The sequence below is a fragment of the Bidens hawaiensis genome, unplaced genomic scaffold (assembly GCF_021521415.1).
Source record: "Bidens hawaiensis isolate Kalapana, Puna unplaced genomic scaffold, B.hawaiensis_p1.1 tig00010983_1, whole genome shotgun sequence".
Lineage (NCBI taxonomy): Eukaryota > Viridiplantae > Streptophyta > Magnoliopsida > Asterales > Asteraceae > Bidens > Bidens hawaiensis.
In genome coordinates, this window is record NW_027491848.1 from 754,452 (window position 1) to 777,007 (window position 22,556).

The window sequence follows — 22,556 nt, forward strand, 5'->3', positions numbered from 1 at the left end:
TAAGGTCATTGTGTTATATGTATTTACCATTGTGTCTTACGTTTAAGGTCATTGTGTTATATGTATTTACCATTGTGTCTTACGTTTCAGGCCATTGTGTTGTTATATTATATGTATTCGTTATTGTGTTTTACGTTTCATGTTATTGTGGAATATGCATTCATCATTGTGTTTTATGTATTAGATAATTTGTTGGTATTTTTCATTATATATATATCATTACACAACGGTGTTATTAGTATTTAAAAAACACAATGATCAGTTCAAAGACACAATAACGAAAAAACACAATAATAAACATAAAGACACAATGACGAAAAAAGACACAATGGTAAGCAAAAAGACACAATGACGTAAATTATTTTTTATTCTTATATAACAAAATTATACTCATATTAAAGGTAAAAAAACGTTTGTTAATATAATGAATTTTATTTTAAAAAATATTATACGAAAAAGTTATAGACGTTTAAAAATGATGGAGGGATTAACATGTGACTTACACGTGGAGAGAGAAAATGTGTAATATTACTTTTATATCCTTTTTCCTTTGGTCCCTACTTAACACATGTCAATTAATTATGGCTTCTCATCATTCTTATTTTTATTCCCTTTTGTAGAATAACTTGACCCTACTTGGCAACTTCTTGAAGGAAATTATCTTAAGAATGGAAGTAAAGTAAATTTTCTATAGACGCAGTTAATCTGTCAAAAGTAAACCTTCCGCTAAATAAACTAAGCCACCAAAATTAATGATCACAACCACAAAATGCATTTACTCTAGCATTGGGCTTACCGTTAAACATACATTTTTTTATTGTGTATTGTTAATAAAATAAAATGTAAGTTGACACAAACATAGAGTTCAATGTTAAAGCAATACTTGAATACAAGAAGTGGCTTACAAGTTATGGCAAGCCTATAATTTTCAAATTTATAAATACTTACACTTTAATCTCATTAATGCCAGTACCCCAACTGCCACGCCCAACGCCTTCACATTTTAACCCATTATTGCAAACCATAAGAAATAATTAAAAACATATGACCATTTATTAAATTTCTATCAATTTAGTAAAAAAAGTTATCAATAGAAGTGCTCCCCAGCGACCAATGTCACTGTGGCGTTAAAGTTATAAGGCTTGAAAACAAAATTAGTGGATTATGAGACCATTGAGTCATTGATTTTCGTTGAAAAGTTTGATATGTAATTGCATAATAAATCAAAAGAAGAGACTTGGATATAAAAAAGAAATACAATAATGAATGTGTGATATACTTATAATCCAGAATACATTGATCAATTGCAATAGTAATATCCTCAATTAAAATTGTATATTTACTAGCATTATTACCCGCGCGTTGCGGCGGTGTAATTTTTGTTTGGTTACAAATATCATTTATGTTTGGTGCCACTTATAACTATTACATTTAAATTTATATAACTTATATAGATCTAATCGAAAGATTTAGGTAAAGCCGTTAACAAAAATTAAAATAAAAAGTATTAGAATTACATTAAAAGAAAACAATGCAAATGCAAAAAATATAAATAGATAATAATTTGTAACATTTAAATATAGCTAAAACATCCTTGACAAATATGTTACAATCGAGCAAGAGCAATTAACTGTCTACTTTGATTATCATATCTCATTTAAGTAAAAATAATGTCAGATATAATTTCTCGTAATGTCCCTTCGATGTCTGTGCTTTATTGTAAAAATGTTTGCCCTAATAAAGCCTCATATTGCCTTAAGGATGTTGTAGGAGCTTTATCTATCAATTTATGTCCCATTACATATGGTATTACTAAGAATCTTATTCTATCAATTTACATATATTCTACTGTCATTGGAAAACTAATTTTGTTGTAACAGGAACAAAAGCACAATTCACAAATTATTTACTAAATCAGTTGCACGCATGTGTCAGTTTTCTAATTAAAACCTTAAATTAAAACCTTCGTATAACATGAACAATAGAAATTGGATTGCCAACGCATCATGAATCAGTTTTTTACTTAAAACAAACAAAAAATAGTTTATATGAAATGCATCTGACCCATCTGATAAAAATAAGGGGTGAGGGGAGAATCAGAACGTTGTCGTTGAAGAAATTTCTTCAGTGCGATTCGAATCCGTCACTGTCGGAAATTCGACTAATGTGTATAAATGAAATCGGAAGGTTGTTATTTATAGGCTTATTTCCGGGAAGTTGTGCCTTTCTCAAAAGAGGCGTCTGTTCGGAAAGTTACTCTCAAAGGGTGCGTCGGTTAAATTAGAAGATAGATAGAGAGATTAAACTTTTTAAATTTGTGTACGTGGCATATGATTTAATTAAACTTAAAAAACTTTATAAATAATATGTTTTGAAGTGACGGCGGTTGGCATATGATCTAAGTGTCTATAAACATAAATAATTTATTTAATGTGACATTAATATAATGATATGTATGGCGACGGAAGTGATGAAAGGGTGGGTATTATTTGAATAATGTAATTTATAATGGTAGGTTTTTTCATTAAAAATGTTGAAAAATAAATCTACAACCAATTTTTGTTAGCCATAATTTGGTTTGATCCGGTCCATCGAGCCTATGGTGGATCGGTATCTTGGAGATCAAGTCGAGCATATGACTTGGGCTACAAGTTATTTAATTAATTGTTTGAATATGTTTTTACTAATTAGTATTTTAGTATGATAAGGAGTTTGTATTCTAGTTTAATTAGGTTTTCATATTTAAACTAGTATATATACCCGAGCTCATGGGTTATATCATTAATGCATTGTAATTTTTAAGGATCGAGCTTATGATCTAAATTCGTTTTGTGTTTTCGATTCTGGTTACCAAACCCGTTGATGCTACCGTCTACCGAAGAATAATCGGGTGTTTAAGGTATTTGTTACATACGAGACCGGATTTGAGTTTTTCTGTTGGAATAGCGAGTCGGTATATGCAAGAGCCAAAGGAATCTCACATGGATGCGATTAAGCATATTCTTCGGTATGTTAAAAGAACCGTGTCTAACGGTTTAAAGTATTCGAGGGGTGGAAATCGTCACCTTTACGGGTATTCCGATAGTAGCCACGGAGTTGATGATGACGATGGCAAAAGTACTACCAGGTATGTTTTTTACTTTAATGATGCTTCGGTTACTTGGTGTACTCAAAAACAGCCAACGTTAGCTTTATCTTCGTGTGAGGTGGAGTTTATGGCAGCAACCGCGGCTGCGGGTCAAGCCGTTTGGCTCCAAGAATTACTTAGTGAAGTAACGGGATGGCCGATGGAAACCGTAGTATTATATGTTGATAATACATCTTCCATTGCACTTATGAAGAACCCGGTGTGGCATGGTCGAAGTAAACATATAAAAACAAAGTATCACTTCATACGAGATTGTATCAATAACGGGGATGTTAGAGTAGAACATATTCCCGGAAGCGAACAACGAGCTGACACGTTGACGAAGGCTCTAGCTCGTATAAAGTTTGCGGAGATGCAAAAGCTACTTGGAGTGGATGATCTCTCGAAGGCCAAACCGAAATTAGAGGGGTGATTGTTAGCCATAATTTGGTTTGGTCCAGTCCATCGAGCCTATGGTGGATCGGTATCTTGGAGACCAAGTCGAGCACATGACTTGGGCTACAAGTTATTTAATTAATTGTCTGAATATGTTTTTACTAATTAGTATTTGAGTATGATAATGAGTTTGTATTCTAGTCTAATTAGGTTTTCATATTTAAACTAGTATATATACCCGAGCTCATGGGTTATATCATTAGTGCATTGTAATTTTTCAAGCTAAAAAAAGTAATTTCAGACTCAATTCACAAGTCGGTGAACTTGAGGGACTAATATTGACAAGTAGGTCATAGTGGTTATGTTTTCTAATTGTAGTGTAATTATAATTGGTATCAAAGTCAAGTTCAAGAAATCGATAAGGAGGCCGAAGACTCAAGACATCAATCACAGTTGTGATTGATACGGAGGGTTCGGTCAAGTCGCGAGATTGGTAAGGGTTGGCGATCGAGAAAAGGGTTGGCGACGGCCTAAGATTTTGTGACGCAAACAACAAGCGGTTGTTTTACGGCAGAGATAGGAAGAACAAGAAGGTTTTGTCGATCTAGTTGTGTAGCGGGAGCATCGCATACGGCATCGGAATTTTGATAGGAACCAAGTGGGGTTTTTCCGATTGGGTATTACATAGCAATTCGGTTTTTGTTGGGTTTCAAGTTGGAATTTGGAAATCTTATGAGAACCGACAATTTGCAAGGGTTTTTTGTTATGATGCAAAGTCAAGTCAACATGAAGGTTGTTTGTTGAAGTGAGCTTCTGCACAGGTACGAAAAAAAGGGAAAAATAAATTATAAATAAACCATTGGAGGTAACACAAAAGGTTTAAGGAATTACTTTTGGTGACTTTAGATTCAAAGAAAAGTGGAATTCTAAAAGGACAAGGAAATAAACCAAGAGGTAGTTTATTTGTGTTGCTGACGAGAATTATGTGCTCATGTTTTGATTTGAGAACAAAAGAAGATTAAGGAAGATTGTTGTTCGCTCGATTGGATGACCGGGATTGCAGCCAAAGGAGTGGTTATGCGAGTTCATACGACCGATTGAATGGTCGGGGACAAGGTCACAGAGATAGTCGAGTTCGGGTGAGCCGAAGAACACATCTATGGATCAAGAAAAGTTCCAGGGAGATCAAGGCCAAGATGGTTGTGAAAACCTGTAAGGCCCCGTTACCGGTAGCCCTACTTTCGTGTTGGATTTACTCATAAACATAGTTCTAAATATCAGAGTTAATTAAAACTTTTGCGGAATATAAAAGCTTTCATAAAACATTTCATAACAAAACACGTCTTGTCTTAAAACATCATTTTGTCTTTCAAAATAAAAGAAACATTAAACTTAAACGTCTTGAGTCTTCCGATGCCAGCCTCTTATTCAGTGCCACGTGTCTCCTCAAGCGAGCTGCCTCATCCTACTCACCTGCGTGCATACTAAAAGTCAGCTACGCTGAGTGAGTTCTAGTTAATCATACATTATACAATACACATAAACTTATATTATTTCATTCATACTTTCATACATTCATACTTTCTTTTGTATTAACTTACTTTCATATCTTACGTTATAAAGAGCATTACGCCCTACATTCCTCGAGTATTATTAGGGCTCGGTACCCTCCTTCCTCGAGTATTATTAGGGCTCGGTACCCTCCTTCCCCGAGTATTATTAGGGCTCGGTACCCTCCTTCCCCGAGTATTATTAGGGCTCGGTACCCTCTTTCCTCGAGTATTATTAGGGCTCGGTACCCTCTTTCCTCGAATATTAGTAGGGTTCGGTTCCCTAGTTCTCAAATATTAGTAGGGTTCGATTCCCTCTTCGTTACCATACAACCATACATCATACCTCGAGTATTATTATGGCTCGGTACCCTCTTACCTCGAATATTAGTAGGGTTCGGTTCCCTAGTTCTCGAATATTAGTAGGGTTCGATTCCCTCTTCGTTACCATACAACCATACATCATACCTCGAGTATTATTAGGGCTCGGTACCCACTTACCTCGAATATTAGTAGGGTTCGGTTCCCTAGTTCTCGAATATTAGTAGGGTTCGATTCCCTCTTCGTTACCATACAACCATACATCATACCTCGAGTATTATTAGGGCCCGGTACCCTCTTCGTAACCATACAACCATCCTTTCCTTTTTTTTTATTAACTTTATCACATTCATACACATAAGCATACATATCATACTTACCTTATACTTAGCATTACAACCTGACAGTACGTGCAATATCCGAAGATCGTTCACGTACCGTCAAGCCATCATTCCTACATATCACATTATTCACATAAGGCATACACTTATCTCTTAGGATAAGCGTATTAACAAACATATCGAGTATGCACACAGCCCCGAAAACATAACACATAAATGGGGCTAGAAACTCACCTGAATCCTGTTACGCTCTCCGTTAATAGTTATTCCCTTCTTGAGCTGTGCACGGCTAACTGTATAATATTTACACGTATCAATTAACTACTACTACTCATGTTGTATTTCTATCTTTATATGACCCACAACGAACGGGGGTCCGGGGGCAGCGCCCCAGGCAGCGGGGTCTAGGGGCGGCAGCCCCTAGCAGGGTCCAAGGGGCAGAGCCCCTGGCTGGGGTCGAGCTGTCAGGTCAGCTTGGAAAAATTTTATTTCCATTAACTGTCTTAACACATTTTTCATTAGGTTTTTAATTTATTTTCTAAGCGAACATAACTTTAGGCGAAGTTAAACCTTAAGCGAACTTAGCTTTAGGAGAAGTTATCAGTTATGCGAACTTGGCCTTAGGCGAAGTTATCAGTTAGGCGAACTTGGCCGTAGGCGAAGTTATCATTTAGGCGAACTTGGCCTTAGGCGAAGTTATCAGTTAGGCGAACTTGGCCGTAGGCGAAGTTATCATTTAGGCGAACTTGGCCTTAGGCGAAGTTATCAATTAGGCGAACTTGGCCTTAGGCGAAGTTATCAATTAGGCGAACTTGGCCGTAGGCGAAGTTATCAATTAGGCGAACTTGGCCTTAGGCGAAGTTACCAGTTAGGCGAACTTGGCCGTAGGCGAAGTTAAGCTTTGAAGGCGAAGTTAAGCTTTTGCAGGCGAAGTTGCCCAGTTCGCAGACGAAGTTGCCCAGTTCGCAGGCGAAGTTGCCCAGTTCAGCTACGGTTTGGTTTTTATCAAGCATTTTGGCGATTTTAATACCCTTGTTATGGTTCGACATCACCCACTAACGTTCCCTAACCATTTTCGGTCGTATATATATCCCGTATATACTATAAAGCTTGGATCTTTAAGCTTAAGGACATTCAAAAGGCTAAACGTTCAATAAAACGTAAACTTTAAAGGTCAAGAACATACCTTTAGCGCTCGTTCGATCTTGGTTAGCTTGTTTATGCACTCTAGATCTCGTGTAATAAGATCTAATACCAACTAACGTTTACTCTCTCTCGGGTCTTTCTCGTTTATGGTGTGTGTGTGTGTTTGGAGTGTGTAGAGATTATGATGGAAATGAAATGAGGGTTTAGGGTTTTAGGTTGGTTTAGGGGATATTTATATCCCTTAAAGCCCATGGACCTAAGGCCCATTCTCATTTAACCCATCTTAATTAATCTAAGTCCATGATCCGTTCTTTACTCGACATTAATTAATTAATAACGCGAAGTCACTAAACGTAACTTTCTTTATTTAACATTATAAATTTTAGGATGTTACAAAACCGAGAAGGTTCAGTTCATTGGTCAAATCAAACAAGGCAAAAGAGACATGCTCGAGGTTGAAGAACCAACTATTTCGAGTCAGAAATTAGGGGGTGATTGTTGGAAGTAATTTCAGACTCAATTCACAAGGCGGTGAACTTGAGGGACCAATATTGACAAGTATGTCATAGTGGTTATGTTTCCTAATTGTAGTGTAATTATTACTGTCAATGTCTTGGCTAGCAAGTTAGGTTAGTCATATAAACCGATATATGGTTAGACATTATAGAGTGTGGTGTGAGATGCAACCGAGTTAGGGTTCATCTGGATGTAACCGAGTTAGGGTTCATCAAGAGTCAAACCGCGTTAGGGTTTGAGGATTTGTAATCAGTTTCTTGAGATAGCTTTTCTGATTAATATAAACGAGAGTTATTCGTTTAGCTTGTGTGTTGATTATCGATACGGGATTTGAATTTTAAATGTAGTAAAGATAATATATAAAGCGGACTAGAGAAGAGTTTGTATAAACAATTCGGATTTTGTTATATTAAATAAATAATTGGTTGATCAGCTATTAATATCACAAATCTATTAAATTCATTTTTTTTTTCTTTTTGATTTAAATCCATTTTTTACACATGGAAAGCTTTTTAACATATTTTTATTGTTATATTACAAAATATAGATATTTAGAACGTTAGGATATTAAGGAAAACGATTTAATTTTTAAATAAAAATGTAATCTAAGAAATCGTATATTATTATTATTATTAGTATTATTATTGATACATTCTTTTTTATATTATTATATATGACGATATTATGTATTATAAATTAAAATTGAGACTGGTTAAATATTTGAATTCTATTTTCAGTTTTATATTTTTTCATCTAAATTGCTATAAGCATTATTTGTTTTATTAAGAATTATTCGATTTTAGAATATATAATATTTATTTATGTGAAAAGTTCATAGAATGTCTATTAAAAGATATTAAGAATTCGAGCGGAAAAAATTAACCAAGAAATCATATGGGACTACTACGTTATTATTATTATTTTTTCTTAGTAATTGTAAAGAGGTTAATGATTATAACTTTGAAAATAAGTAAATTTGCACAAAAGTTGGTGTGGAAAACCGTTTTGACCACCGAGCGAAAATCAACCAAAGACTTTTGGACCAAAAGAATTGAATAAAATCCAGTTAAGGCCCAATCAGAGATGCTGAATATTATAAGTTTGTAGCGAAGCCCAAAAGTCGCCTAATCAAGCCCACATTGGTTTGAGGCTTTGAGCTGACAATCTGACATAAGATTCAACTCTCACACAACAAAAGAAATAGCCAATAGTTTCTATGGATCAAGTCATCAGGTCAACAAAATCCGTTGTAAAATCCATGCTCAATTGGGCCTAATCCAAACATGTTCATCACTTGTCAATTTTGTTTCTTACGCTAGAACAACAAAATAAATACAGGCAGTAACTTATATGCAACTGAGACTTGATAATTAACATTAACTACCAATTTGCATGCAATACATTCTTACAACTTAAAGGTAGTTAATTAACTACCTATACGGACCCATCTACTTCTACTAGGCACTCCATCATATACAACCGACAATTGATAATACCCCGGAGGCGCCACCTCGGCCGTCTCCGGAGCTAAACACACTACAACATAATTGTCACCAAACCGCCGCCTTGTCTCCGCCACTTCCACCATCAACAACCTTTGATGCATTGAAAACGAATGAGTAGTAAACGATGGCGCCATCATCATCACATAAACTTTCCCACCGTCAAATCCAGACCCGTCCCGTTTCAACCGGAAATTAACCGCCATTTTTTGCCCGTAAACCAAATTCGCCCCGGTTTCAATTCGGGTTATGTTGGGTCGGGATTTCGAGCTAAACAAATACGGGGGCGAGAATGCTTCAACACTAAGCTCGGTTGGGAAAAGAGCCGAGAAATTATAGTTATAATTCGGGTTGCTACCGCCAATGAGAACCCGCCCATCGGATAACAAATGAGCACTCGAATGATACATCCGCGGTATCCTTGTCGGGTTCATTTTCCGAAACATTTTCGAACCGGGCTCGTATAAAACCGGTTCTTGCACAGGTTCTCGTGCATACTCCCACCCGGCGGCCCCACGACCCGCTCCGTTTATAATCAAAACGTCACCGTTAGGTAACAACAACATGTCACTCATTATTCGTCTCATGGGCATTTCAGTCATATCCCATTGTGGGTTAACATCGTTTAATCTCAGCCGTCCACAACTCTTGCTACCCTCCACAAACACACCAGCAATAGCTTTATTAACGGCGTCTGAAACTGTCCCGCCGCAGATAAAAACCTCGGCAACTGGAGGAGATGTTTTTGTCGTGCCAGAAAGATTCATGGGAAGTAAAACTGAGGAACCAGTGCTGGGGTAGTTACGAGATACTCCACCGGGCATCACGGGGTACTTACGTAACACCTTGTTATGCACGTAATCGAGTAATATTGCACAGTCGTTTGCGAAGATAAAGAGGTTTCCGTCAGTGTTTAAGTGAGTAAACGGGTAGAGATTGCTCGGGAACTCGTCGGTTCTTAGAGTCTCGCGAAGGAATGGAAGCTCGTATTCCACTGCAATTTTATAAGATGTTAGAAACTTTGTGATGGTGAACCAACGCGAATTCAGTCGGTATTAGTAAAGCCCATTACAACGTCGGAGCGTTAATAAAAATATAAAATGTAAACGTCGAAAATAGTACGGCACACGTATAACTTATGATCAAAATGACAAAAACTTTGGAATGATATTGGAACTCGTATATCTTATAATGCAAGAAACATATTTAAAATGATGTTTACTCGATCGTTAAAATCCGGGCATTGCGGCGATGAACCGAATTTGGCTAGTATCGGATATGTTTGTTACGGTTATGAAAATAAACCCAGATAATTAATTCTTCAAGTTAAAATATTTAAAACAAATAGAGTAATAGAAAATGTATATATAAGAAAAAGAAAGCAAATAAAAAAAGGAACCGTGCTCCACCAAAATAAAAATACCAGGTAAATACTAAAAAAAAAGTTTCTTGGTTCCCTGTTTGATATGGGCCTCGAACCCGGGTTAAAACATGGACAATGACAAAACAAATAGGACAATAACCATCAAGTTACATAACCTTGTTGTATAAACATCAAATTTATTTTATTAAATATCATAAATGTTCATGAAAAAAAAACTTTTATGACACCAACATTCAACTTTTATCTATATATATATATAATTGCAATCGACACGATTTAGAAACATGTATATTACAAAATAAAAAGTAAAAGTTTATTTTTAGCAGTATTACTTTTAACTACAAAACCATTAATTAAGCTGTAAGATGGCAAGAATAAGAGAAGATAACTAATACTGATAATAAAATTGCTAATAATATATAGCAGTAGTCACAATAATAGCATTGGTAGGTAACAATAATAAATGAAAAATAATCTATATATTAATACACGTAATAATAATATTAATGCCAAAAACAATAAAATCACTTGAATAGTTGAATAAGTAAATAACAATACTAATAAAATCAAAATAAAAATATCCATAAAAAAATAATTTGGATGATAATAATATTATATAAAAAAAAGTTTACAAAGAAAGCTGTCATAAAAGAGGGAAAAAGGTTTGGGGAGGGAACCAAACATGTGACAGCCCCTATGAAATGAGAGAGGCAAACGGCAAACCAACTCATCATGGTATCAATCCTTCCGTTCACATACAACAAACTAGTAGCTACTAGAGTACATAGATTTAATAGGTGATAGAGTCATTATTAACTTTTATACTGTTATATGTAATGATATTATTGACATGTGTCATGTGTGTAATTTTTAAGCAGCTTGTTTTTCGTTTATTTGTTTCTCTGTTATAATTATATAACTTTTTTTACAATATGGTATTAAAAAATATAAGTAGATTGAATATAAGTAAATTTGAGCTAAACCGTAACTACAATATTTTTTTAAAAAATCAACCAAACCAGGTTGGATGACTCTGTCTTACTGGCCAATTAGCCAAAAGGGTTCGGTTTTGCTGGTATGCTGAATTGACCTGGCTATTTTTAGCACGCTATCGCACATCTTATATTCAAACGTTTAGTCCTATGGTAGGTTTAAAAATATTTTTATTTTTTACCTTTTGTGTATTAATGGGTTTAAAAAAGTAAAAAGAGAAATTTAGTAGCTAGATACTAGCTAAATAAAAAATGTAAACATGTAATAATTAAAAATTGTCTAAACACAATAAAACTTATTATAACTTTGTGATTCCTATACTAAAAAAAACATATTATTTAATTAAAATTATGTAGATTAAAAATATACTTTTTGATATCTCGGATTCAGTTGCTTCACGTACGACCGATTCCAAAGTCCAAATACCATGACGGTCCATGAATCATAAATCAAGCCAGCTTTCTAAATATAGCAAGAAGAAATTCATTAATGTTTAGTTGACATAATGACATGCTTACCGGAATTTAAGGCCGTCTTCGGAATAAACTCATACGTAAACTGTCTTCTTCCTCCGACGACAATCACTTTCCCGTCCGGCAACAATTGGTTCGAAGCATACCATCTCGGCGACACCAACCCATTTCTTATCTCCACCCAATCACACTCCTCACAAGGACTAAACGTCCGAACCACACGTTCACCCGCATTATTCCCACCGGACTGAATCAACACACCGTCCGGCAACAACGCCCCGGACGAACACCACGTGTCCGACAGTATAGTAAGCGGTCGAACCCCGCGTTTTGCAGGGTAGAATTCGACCGAATGGGCGTAACAATCCAATCCCGAGGACATTTTTCCTCCGGGAGAGTGATGTTGGATGGACCGAAATCGGTCCGATCGAATGTTATTATTCGATCTTTCGGTAGCAAAGCCATGTGCATGGCGGATACACCGATGTTGCTCTTCAAAAGCTTCCATTTGCCTTTGGTGGAATAATTAGGCATTGATGATGATGATGATGGTAATGGAAGTGTTGAAAGTAATAATATTATGACCACAGAAGCCATTGATGACATGCAAATTTAGTTTGGAGAATGAAATGATGAAATGATCAAGAGACAGTAATGACTAGTAATGGAAATATATAGAGGGTAGAATAGGAATGGTCAATGAAAGTCAATGCTTTGCTGGTTTGCAATGAAGGCTATTTATGTCACTTGCATATATCAGAAAGTTTTGGACCCATGTAAGTAAATTTTTCTGTTCACGTTAAGGAAGTAAGTTACCTTGTCAACTTCATACTGCAAATGTTATAATTATAAATATGTATATATATGTAATTCTTGTTTTGTCCATTTTAGTTTTTTTTATTCTTTTTTATAAACTTCTAGGTTAGAAGTTAGAACATTTCAAGGTTAGTACATAAATAACATTGAGTTGAAAAATGACAGATTTACTCAAAAAGAACAGAAGTACCAAAAAAACAGGGAGAGAGATAGGGTGAGTGTAAAGGATGAACATAGCTTTATCGTTTAAAGTTGTCCTACCCACTCCTATATTTGCTCACCAACACCAAACTTTGTTATGTGTTCGTTAATTTTTTTTTAATGTGTTTTAGGTTAACGTACTTCTTTAATTTATGAGACTTATTGTCTCATTCTGGCTACACTATATTGTCTTAACCGAGGACGAGTTGGCTTTAGAGTTTGGCTTGGGTGTCATCCGGGAAACTATACCATTGGTTGCCACTTAACAATCGTGCCGCCACAAGAGCATAACTCTCTGGCGTAACACACAGTGAGACGAAAATCCGGGTAGGCTCAAGATTTAAACTGATAACCTTACACATAGCCTATCTAAATCCTTCATTGGCTTAATCCATCAAAAGTGACACTTTTATGTATTGAACTTGGATCTCCACTATACAATTCAAGCCTCCTACCACTAAGTCACAAATAACCGATATTCCTTACTATTGTTATGAAATAATAGTTCATAAACATTACATTATATTTATTCAAAAATGTTATTTTATAAGTTACTATTGTTGGGTGCCCGTGTGATGCGGTGGAGTGTACGTACAAACGTGACATCAAACGTATAACCGGTGTTTAACATGTGTGGAACCTTGCAACAAAACGCCAGTAATCCAATGATGGTATGCACACAACGTGACATCGGTCGTGTAACTTGTGTCGGTAATTGCGTTACACAACGCTCATGCGCGTGCAATCCGATGTTGATACGTGTGTAATGCAGCATTTAACGTGTAACTGGAGTCCGTACGCATAAACAATGTTATCTACGTAACTGGTGGCGAAAATAAAAAAAGCAAAGATGAAATATACAATAACTTCAAAGAAATCATTTTTTAAATCAACCCGTTTTAACCTGAATCATGTCCCGACCAGACACCGTTTTAACTCGAAACCTCTTCTGACCTGACCCCTTTTGACACGAACCCCTGAACCAACCCGAATCAAATTAACCATTTTTGTAATGACTCTTTCCGACCCTAATCCAGTCTTAAATAGCATCCGAGCACGTCTGACCTGTTGCCGATCCTAACTCACAATCACATAACATGTAACATTTAAAATGTAAAAAAGTATAGTAATATCATACTCAAATTAAAGAAAATAAAATGCTCATTTTTATAGTGTAATTTAAAAAAATTAATTAATGGGTGAAAAAGCTACGACCGTTAAAAAGTCATAGAGATAGTTGGTTTAAAATAAAGTGTATATGTAAAAGCATTCTCATCAGGTCCTCTATCACTATAATTACACTAAAAACATTACATTTTCTCTCTTATATACAATTAAATAATATTTTTTTCACATATTTATCATTATCTTTTTTTCTCTCATCCACTCACAACCACTTTCAAATATATCAAATACTCCCTCCGTCCCTCTACAAATGTCATAGTTTGAAAAACACAAAGTTTAAGAAAGTTTGAATAATTGCACTTTTTGATTAACAAATGACTATAATGCCCTTGACATATATAAAAAGACAAAAAAAAAATTTAAGAAAGTTTGAATGATGATTTGTGTAAGGGTAAACATGGAAATTAGTTAATAAATTTTGAAAGTGAACATTTGTAATTGGACAAACTAAAAAGGAAATGTGGACACTTTCAAATGGACGGAGAGAGTAATAAATAGAGGATGAACAGTGTTCCTCCAAATTGACTCAAAAGTTACTCATCTTTTTAAAATTTCTCTCTTCTCAACTCACAACCACTTACCATTATCTAAAATTTTTTAGAGATTCCACTCACAAAATTTTTGAAGAACCTGATAAGAATACTCTAACTACTCTATAAACTTACACTAATTTATAGAGATAAACCAAAGTTTGTCTTTAGTTTTTGTAAATGAAAATTTATGGAGGACATTAGTGAATTAAAGACTATTTTAGCTCTAAATCCTCAAAATTTTATGCATTATCACTTCTACCTAAAGCGACAAGTTTTGTATCTCTTAAAACTATGTGTGAATATAGTTTTCAATAACAAATCACCGACCAAATGGCCAATGGCTGTCAAGGGTTCAAGATGAAAACCCCATCAGTGGATAACAAATACATATTAGGGCATTCCCAACATATATTATACGTGTTTTCTTATAATTTAGCTAAAAAACACTATTTCATAAATTTATTTATCAATTTTTAAAAGTCTTTCACATTCTATTCCTTATTTATATCCATAAAAAAAATTTCTTATTTTTTTCTCTTTTGTTTTGTTGTATAGTATATGGTGATTGACGATAGTTGATATATTATATGGTATGGATTAAAAGTGAGACCCTACATTTAGATTTGTATTTTAGTTGCCATATAATTCATCTATATAATAGAGAATTGATAGGAGAGGTGATTTTGATGGCTTTCTCAAAATTACTCTAAATTATATGAGTTTAATAACTTTAAAGAATAGACTAAGAATGCTCTTAATAGCTAAACTTTATGAGAATATAAATGGCAGATTAGTACAAAATTTTCTATGGTATCTCTATGTAGAGGTGCACAAATCGGGTTTTTTCTAATACTCGGGTTCGGGTATTGACCGATTTCGGGTATGATCGGGTATTGAAAAATCTGGTATTGAGAGAAATCGGGTAGGGTTCGGGTAGGGTATTGAGGAGAAAAACCCAACCCTATGTACCCTGGTAGGATATGATCGGGTTCAGGTATTGGAACCAGGTACGACCGGGTATTAATACCCGGTTTTGAATTTGTAATTTTTTTAAACATTTTTAATTTGTTTAAAATTTAAATTTGCTTATTAATGTATAAAAATAATTAAACTATATTACAAAAACTATAAATCCACTTAATTACAAATTATTTACTTAGTAATATACATTTTACAAAAACTTAAACATAAAAGTTGTGAAGTAAACAAAAAAATACACTATAAAAACTCATGTATTATATCGGGTATTAGAAAATTGGTATCGGGTATCGGGTATAAGGTATGACCGAGTCCGGGTATTTACGGGTATAAATCGGGTACGGTTCCGGGTACGGGTATTGACCTCAAAATGCATACCCTATCCATACCCTACGGGTAGGGTTAGTTCCGGTTTCGGGTATAGAATACCCGGGTATAAAAAAACCGGTCCCGGGTATTTTTTTCGGGTTCGGTTCCGGATACTGGTTTTTTGTGCACTCTATCTCTATGGGTAAACGATGAAATACAAAATTTTCTATGGTATCTCTATGGGTAAACGATGAAACTTTCATCGACAAATTGACATGGGTTTACTCATAGCTATTTTTTAAAAGGAAAATCAATAAATAAAAGTTTGTTGATGATTACCTACAAAAGCAAATATATTGCACATTCCAAATGAATAAAAATAATATTAATATAAATTTTTTCAAATCAAAATTTGTTCCATTTAAAAAGGATTGAAATTTTCGAAACTAAGTGTCATTTTTTTGGTTTGGTTATTTACACAATTTTAGTTAAAAAAAAAACTTTTTATTTTTATAAGTGAACCCACGAGACAAGAATCATAAAAGATCAAGGATCCAAATGTAAAAAAAAAATAGTTTTTAGATTAAAGCTGCATAAGACCACCCATAGTGGTGGCGGTGTGGCCAATAACGCCGCCCCCCTCCCGGGCGTTTTGGGTTTGAGTTTTTGTATTGGCATTTTGTGTGCAATGCTTGATGGGCACGGTTTTTTAAAAAGTTATCGTTAAAAATTCGACTATCTGATTAAAAAAAATAAAATTACTTTTTATTTATTTTAACACAAACTCAAACAATTCTCCTATAAAATAAACTCAAACTTCAATTTTTATACACACTCCATCTACTAATTCTCTATAAAACACTCAAATATATATTTTCGATCACCAACCAATATGTTTCTGTACAACAACCAAATGCCCGGTTTTGCTCTATACGCCTGACAAGACAACGCAAACAATCCCGACCCAAATAATCCACAACTGAACTCATCTACAATCCTAACCCCTCAACCCCGTATTCATTCGACCCGCAAATGACTGCCTACATACAATAATCGATGCTCCGATGCTCGAAACTTCAACTTAAGCGATAATGAAGAGGAGAATCCCAATGTAGATGTTGCCGAGATCCCTCGACCGCCGGGTAGAAGAAGCAAGGGAAGGGGGAAAGGGGTCGTGTCGTCGTCAATGGGTTCGAATGCCGAAATAGAAAATCATTTCTAAGAAATGAACATTCGACTATAAGATATATATACAAGAACTTGAATCTCAACGTCTTCAAGTAAATCTGGATGTCGTCGAAGTACTTAAAAGGAAGGAATTGGACCACGACATCGATATTTTAACAAACGAGTTATCCGAAGACAACCCGAGAGTCCAATCTCTAAAATCAATTCGGCAAAATAAAATTTTTGAAATATACAACATTTAGTCTTTTATTATTATTGTATTTTTTAATTTAATGTATTTTTTTTATTTTAATGTAGTTTTTATTTTTAAACTTAATGTATTTTTTTTATTTTAATGTAGTTTTTTAATTTGATATTTAATTATTTAATGAATTATTATTTAAAAAACAAAAAACAAAAAAATAATAGTGACTGGACGTCACATGACGCATAATGTCTAGGGGTAGGGCATTATGACTACACATGGTCTAACAAGTGACCAAACTTAAAGGAGAAATCTGACACATTGCTCTTTTGAAATATATTGCATCTTATCTAAATCTACTCTATATCTATACCATATATAAAGCATGAGTGAGAGACCTCTTAATTTTTAATATCTACCAAACTTGTTGCTTTTATTAGATACTATAATGAATATGATTAAGACATTTTATGACTAATTTTGTCTTTTAACAATTTTGTCTTCTAGCAAAAGCAAAATATGTTACTGTTGAATTTTAATTTATTCAAAAATAATTATAAGTTTGGTCATTTAACTTTAATCATATTTTGTTAATTTATATAATAGTTACATATATACCTCTTATTTTAAACCAACTAACCTAACGGCGTATAAACGTTAACTTTTTCACATGTTAATATATATTTTTAAAAACATTATACCATTAAAATAAATATTTTATTCTCTTTAATTTGAGTATGGTATTGCTGCACTTTTTCATTTTAAAAACTTAACGTGTTATGTGATTACCATTAAAGACCGACAAACAAATTGGGCGGGTTCAGCCGTTCGGGCCATGGGCCTAAAAGGTTAAGGTTGGAATGAGTCAATACAAAAAAAATGGTTAATTTGGTTTAGGTCGGGACGGGTTTGGGTTGAAAAGAGTTACGTCATAACGAATTTCAGGTTATAACGGTGTCAAGCGGAATGGGTTGCGGGTCAAGACGAGTTCAGTGTAGCGTTACGTATGCACCAACACCTGATTGCGTGATACAATTGTTGTGATACGTGCTTACTAACACCGATTAAGATTTCAATGCCGCAATACGAGCATACTATCGTCGGGTTATACGCGTACTATTGTGAAGTCACGTACATACAGAAACGATAACACCGGTTACGCATCCGATGTCATGTTTGTGCGTGCATGTCCCGTCGCATCGTACAGACACACAACTAGTCTTTAAAATATATGTCGGTGACTTCTAATTCATCACTGATAAATATGTAGATAGAAAACCACAATTATTCCCTTTTGTCGGGTATTATAGGGTATTATGTTGGTTCCCTCCAAGATCTATTGTTTGGTCATTTTTCCAATCAATAACGGGCATAAAATGTTATTCATGGGGATGAAGTTTTTTAGGACAATTTTTTATCACTAAATTAAATTTCATTTTTCAAGCTAATAGTAATATTCAAATTGTCAACTAATAGTTCAAATCAAATCTGTAAATCTACTATTATAATAAATAAAAATCTATTTGTGTCACTTGCACCTAATTGTACTATATTTACGACACTTGTCAAAATTTTGTTCAATCATTAAAACATTTTTTTTCTTTAATTAAATTAAAAAGATAATCAAAATTGGTAAATAATTTCGTAACTGACACTTTCTTTAAATATGTCCATCCATTCATGAATTAATTTATTAATTAATAATAATAATAATAATAATTAATAATAGTGGTGTAGTATTGCAAGGTAAAATTATTGTAATTTTTGAGACTCCAATAATAGAAGTATCTCTACCGAACATGAGTTACATGAGCGCATATTGTTCTTCCATGAATCTTCATCATCATAATTATTTAAAAATACAAGATTTATGGACTTAGCTTAAAGAATCAGTGCTCGATTTTTATCATTTCAGTATTACAGTAATACTTATAATTAATCATATTATATATACAAGTGTTCAATTCAAAACTAATTTGAAGTAGAAAATTATGAAAATCGCACAAACACTTATACACAATGCAATAAAAATATAATCACATGTAATGAAAGAGAGTATATATGTCTATATTTGTGTTTGTGCCATTTTGCAAGTTTTTATTTTCAATCATTAAAACTCTTTTTCTTTAAAAACAATAATCAAAATTGGTAAATGGGTATCCCGTAACAAACCTTTTGTTATAAAAAAATTATATTAATTTTCATATAATTTATAACACGCATGTTGACTTTTCATGACTCCCTAAATCATATATGACGTAATTGACTTTCTCCCTTAATGATATCATACACATAACCTTAAGCAATTCCATATATCAAATTACAGTTTGAAATTTTATCTTGATAATCACATAATCTCAAGCTATTCCATCTATCAAATCATAGTTATGTCGATTTAATGTAATTACTTTCATAATTTCTCCAAAACTCGATAATAACGACTAAGGTTTATGATTTGTTTGCATGTTTGATTTTGGTTGATTTTATGAAAATCTATGTTAACGTCTTAAATTTTTTACATTGTTAAATAGTATTTTCTAATTTCTATCACTATATATGTGTTTTTAATGATGATTATGTTACATTTGCTTATATCAATGGATCTTTGAACCCATAGGGTTTTCCATGTAATTTTCAAATTGGGGAAAAAGTTTATGAGACTTTACAAACTTAATGAATTTGATGTAAATGTTACGCTTATGACTAATTTTGAGAACCGAGCACTGATACATTTGTAGAATATGTCTACTTTGTTGATATAATTGATGAACCGTGTAATATTTTATCTTTTTATATCATAAACGAAACGGTGTTAGAGATCTATGTATTACTTCTTATTTGTGTAACTAAGTTATCTGCAAATTTGACGTACATTATTTCTTGTAAAGAGTATATAAGTAAAATAAATATATGTATTCATTTATGGATAATCATATGTATTTCATAGTTTAGCATGAGTAATCATCTGATCATCTTTTTGGTTGTTTCTCATATATTGTTTGTAAATCAAACATATATAATTTAATGCTACTAGCATAAGCACATACACTTGTACAAACTTTTTCAGTAGGACCAAGTTTCTTTAGGGTTGTGATGTACCCCGAAAGACTTTATATGAAAAACATGTTAATACATTTATTTTTTTATACTATTTATGAATCAAAATATTTGACTAATGATATTCTTTTCTTATATAATGGGTGTTACCAATTACGCATGCACAATCACATATAAACAATCTTTTTTTAGATTTTTGATAACTTTATAATGATTCTTTTTTTCTTTTGTAATTTGTAATTTATTTGAATTTATAAAATCTTTATATTCATTTATTAAAAATCAAAATATTATCTATCCAACCCGTGTATCACACGGGATACTAATCTAGTAACTAATAAAGTAAGATTTAGAACTTTTTTGTAATTAGATTATCTGAATATTTGTTGTTTAGAATCAACTCATAAGCGACCGAGAGTGGAAGTTGGATTGGAGGACTAGACAATGGAGGTCGGAGTGGCAGTCGAAGTTGTTGGCGGACTAAAATCTTAGCAACAATGCTTCACGAATCACAAATGGCATATCAATGAATGTTTGCCGACCGATTTGCGATAAGATGCCTCCCGTAGATAAATGACGGAACTTTCACCGATACATCATCAGGGATCTACTCTCTATCATAGAAAAAATCAATTATTAAACATTATCATAGAAAAAATCAATTACTAAACTTATTGACTATTACAAAAAGAAACAAAAAAAAATTCAAACTAAATCCTATCACATTCAAAAGTGACTTAAAACTTATGTATATATAAATCTTACGGTATGTTTGGCAAAGAACTTTTAGGAGCTTTTAGTTACGAGCTTTTAAGAAAAAACTCTTATTTAATGAAAAGTCTTGTTTGGTTGGAGTATCTTGAAACTTTTATGCGTACGGTATGTTTGGATGTTTGGTTGATTGGGGTAGCTAGGCGCTGGGTATATGAGCCTATTGATACCAAATTTGTTTTTATTCATCGTGATTCAGGGGTTAATTGCAAATCTGGTGCGTGTTGACCATTTATGTTCTTGACGATTTTGACTTTGACAATATGAGTCAAAGATTGGATAATAGTGATGTTCATTCATTATGTGAAGTGAATCGCTAGTCATTCGTTGAAATGTCATAACGAATAAGCCATACTCGTACACTCTTATAACAAATGAACCTCTCATTCGTCTTATATAAGTCTCGAATGACCTTATTCATTCGTTACTCATTCATTCGTCATGATAAGTCAACGAATCAAGCCATTCGTTATAAGATAAACTCGTATGCTCTTGTAACGAATGAGCCTCTCATTCATCTTATATATGTCACGTAAGTCACGAATGGTCTTATTCATTCGTTATCCACTGCTTCGTCTCGATAAGACTCAGATCAAACCATTCGGAATGGAACCATTCGTCATGACGAATGGGATAGCGAATGATGCTTACCCAGAATAAAAATTATTACTTAAATATTTAATGAAAATTGGGTTTTTGATAAAATTTTAGCAATGTACCACTAATGAAAATATATAACTATAAAAGAAAAGTAAGGTACGTATGAATGGTAAAAGGGTGACAAACCCTAATAATATCTATGAAAGGATGGTGGCAGACCCTAATAATATCTGTGAAAGAGGGTGACAAACCTTAATAATATATGTGATGGAGGGTGGCAGACCCAATATATGTGAGGTTATAGGACAAAAGACTCTTTAAAACGTATAAGTATGTATGTAAAGTAATATATACTACGTAAGTATGAAAGAAAGAAAGTATGAAGGTATATACTTATGTATGTACGAAAGAAAGTAAAGCAGGTTAAGTATGTAATATATGAACGTATTGTATGCCGTCTGATTAACTAGAAATCACCCAGCGTAGCTGACTTTTAGTATGCACACAGGTGAATAGGCTAAGGCAGCTCGCTTGAATGAAGACACATGGAATTGGACTGAAGATACTGGCATCTTGAGAAAAATGTTATGTTGTCATATTTAATTATGTTTCTATTTTGAAAGACAAATTTGAATGATGTTAAGACAAGATTTGAAAAGTTTATGTAATGTATGGTTGACTTTTTATATTTCGTGAAAAGTTTTAATTAACTCTGATATTTAGAACTGTGTTTATTAGTAAATCCAACGCTAATGTAGGGCACCGGAACCGGGGCCTTACAAAACCTTATGGACAATTTTGACAATTTACTTCATGATCTTTTAAATATGTTGGACTTCAGATATACTACCAAATTAAAATTTCAAATTTTTAACTAACAAATACAAATATAATTCACAGACAACATTGTAATTAAATTGAAATACAACATATTAATTTAAGATAGAGATATAGATTTTGTTCTTTAAACGTAGTTGATTTATGA

The 22,556-nt window shown here is 33.5% G+C and overlaps 1 pseudogene across 1 annotated transcript; it reads right to left on the reverse strand.

Annotated features, from left to right (window-relative positions):
- Positions 1-8,767: 8,767 nt before the first annotated feature.
- On the reverse strand, positions 8,768-12,497 carry LOC143536881 (aldehyde oxidase GLOX1-like; annotated as a pseudogene). Its single transcript, XR_013135953.1, has 2 exons — positions 11,795-12,497; positions 8,768-9,893 (listed from the first exon to the last, which is right to left on the reverse strand). The product of XR_013135953.1 is annotated as an aldehyde oxidase GLOX1-like (transcript).
- Positions 12,498-22,556: the final 10,059 nt, after the last annotated feature.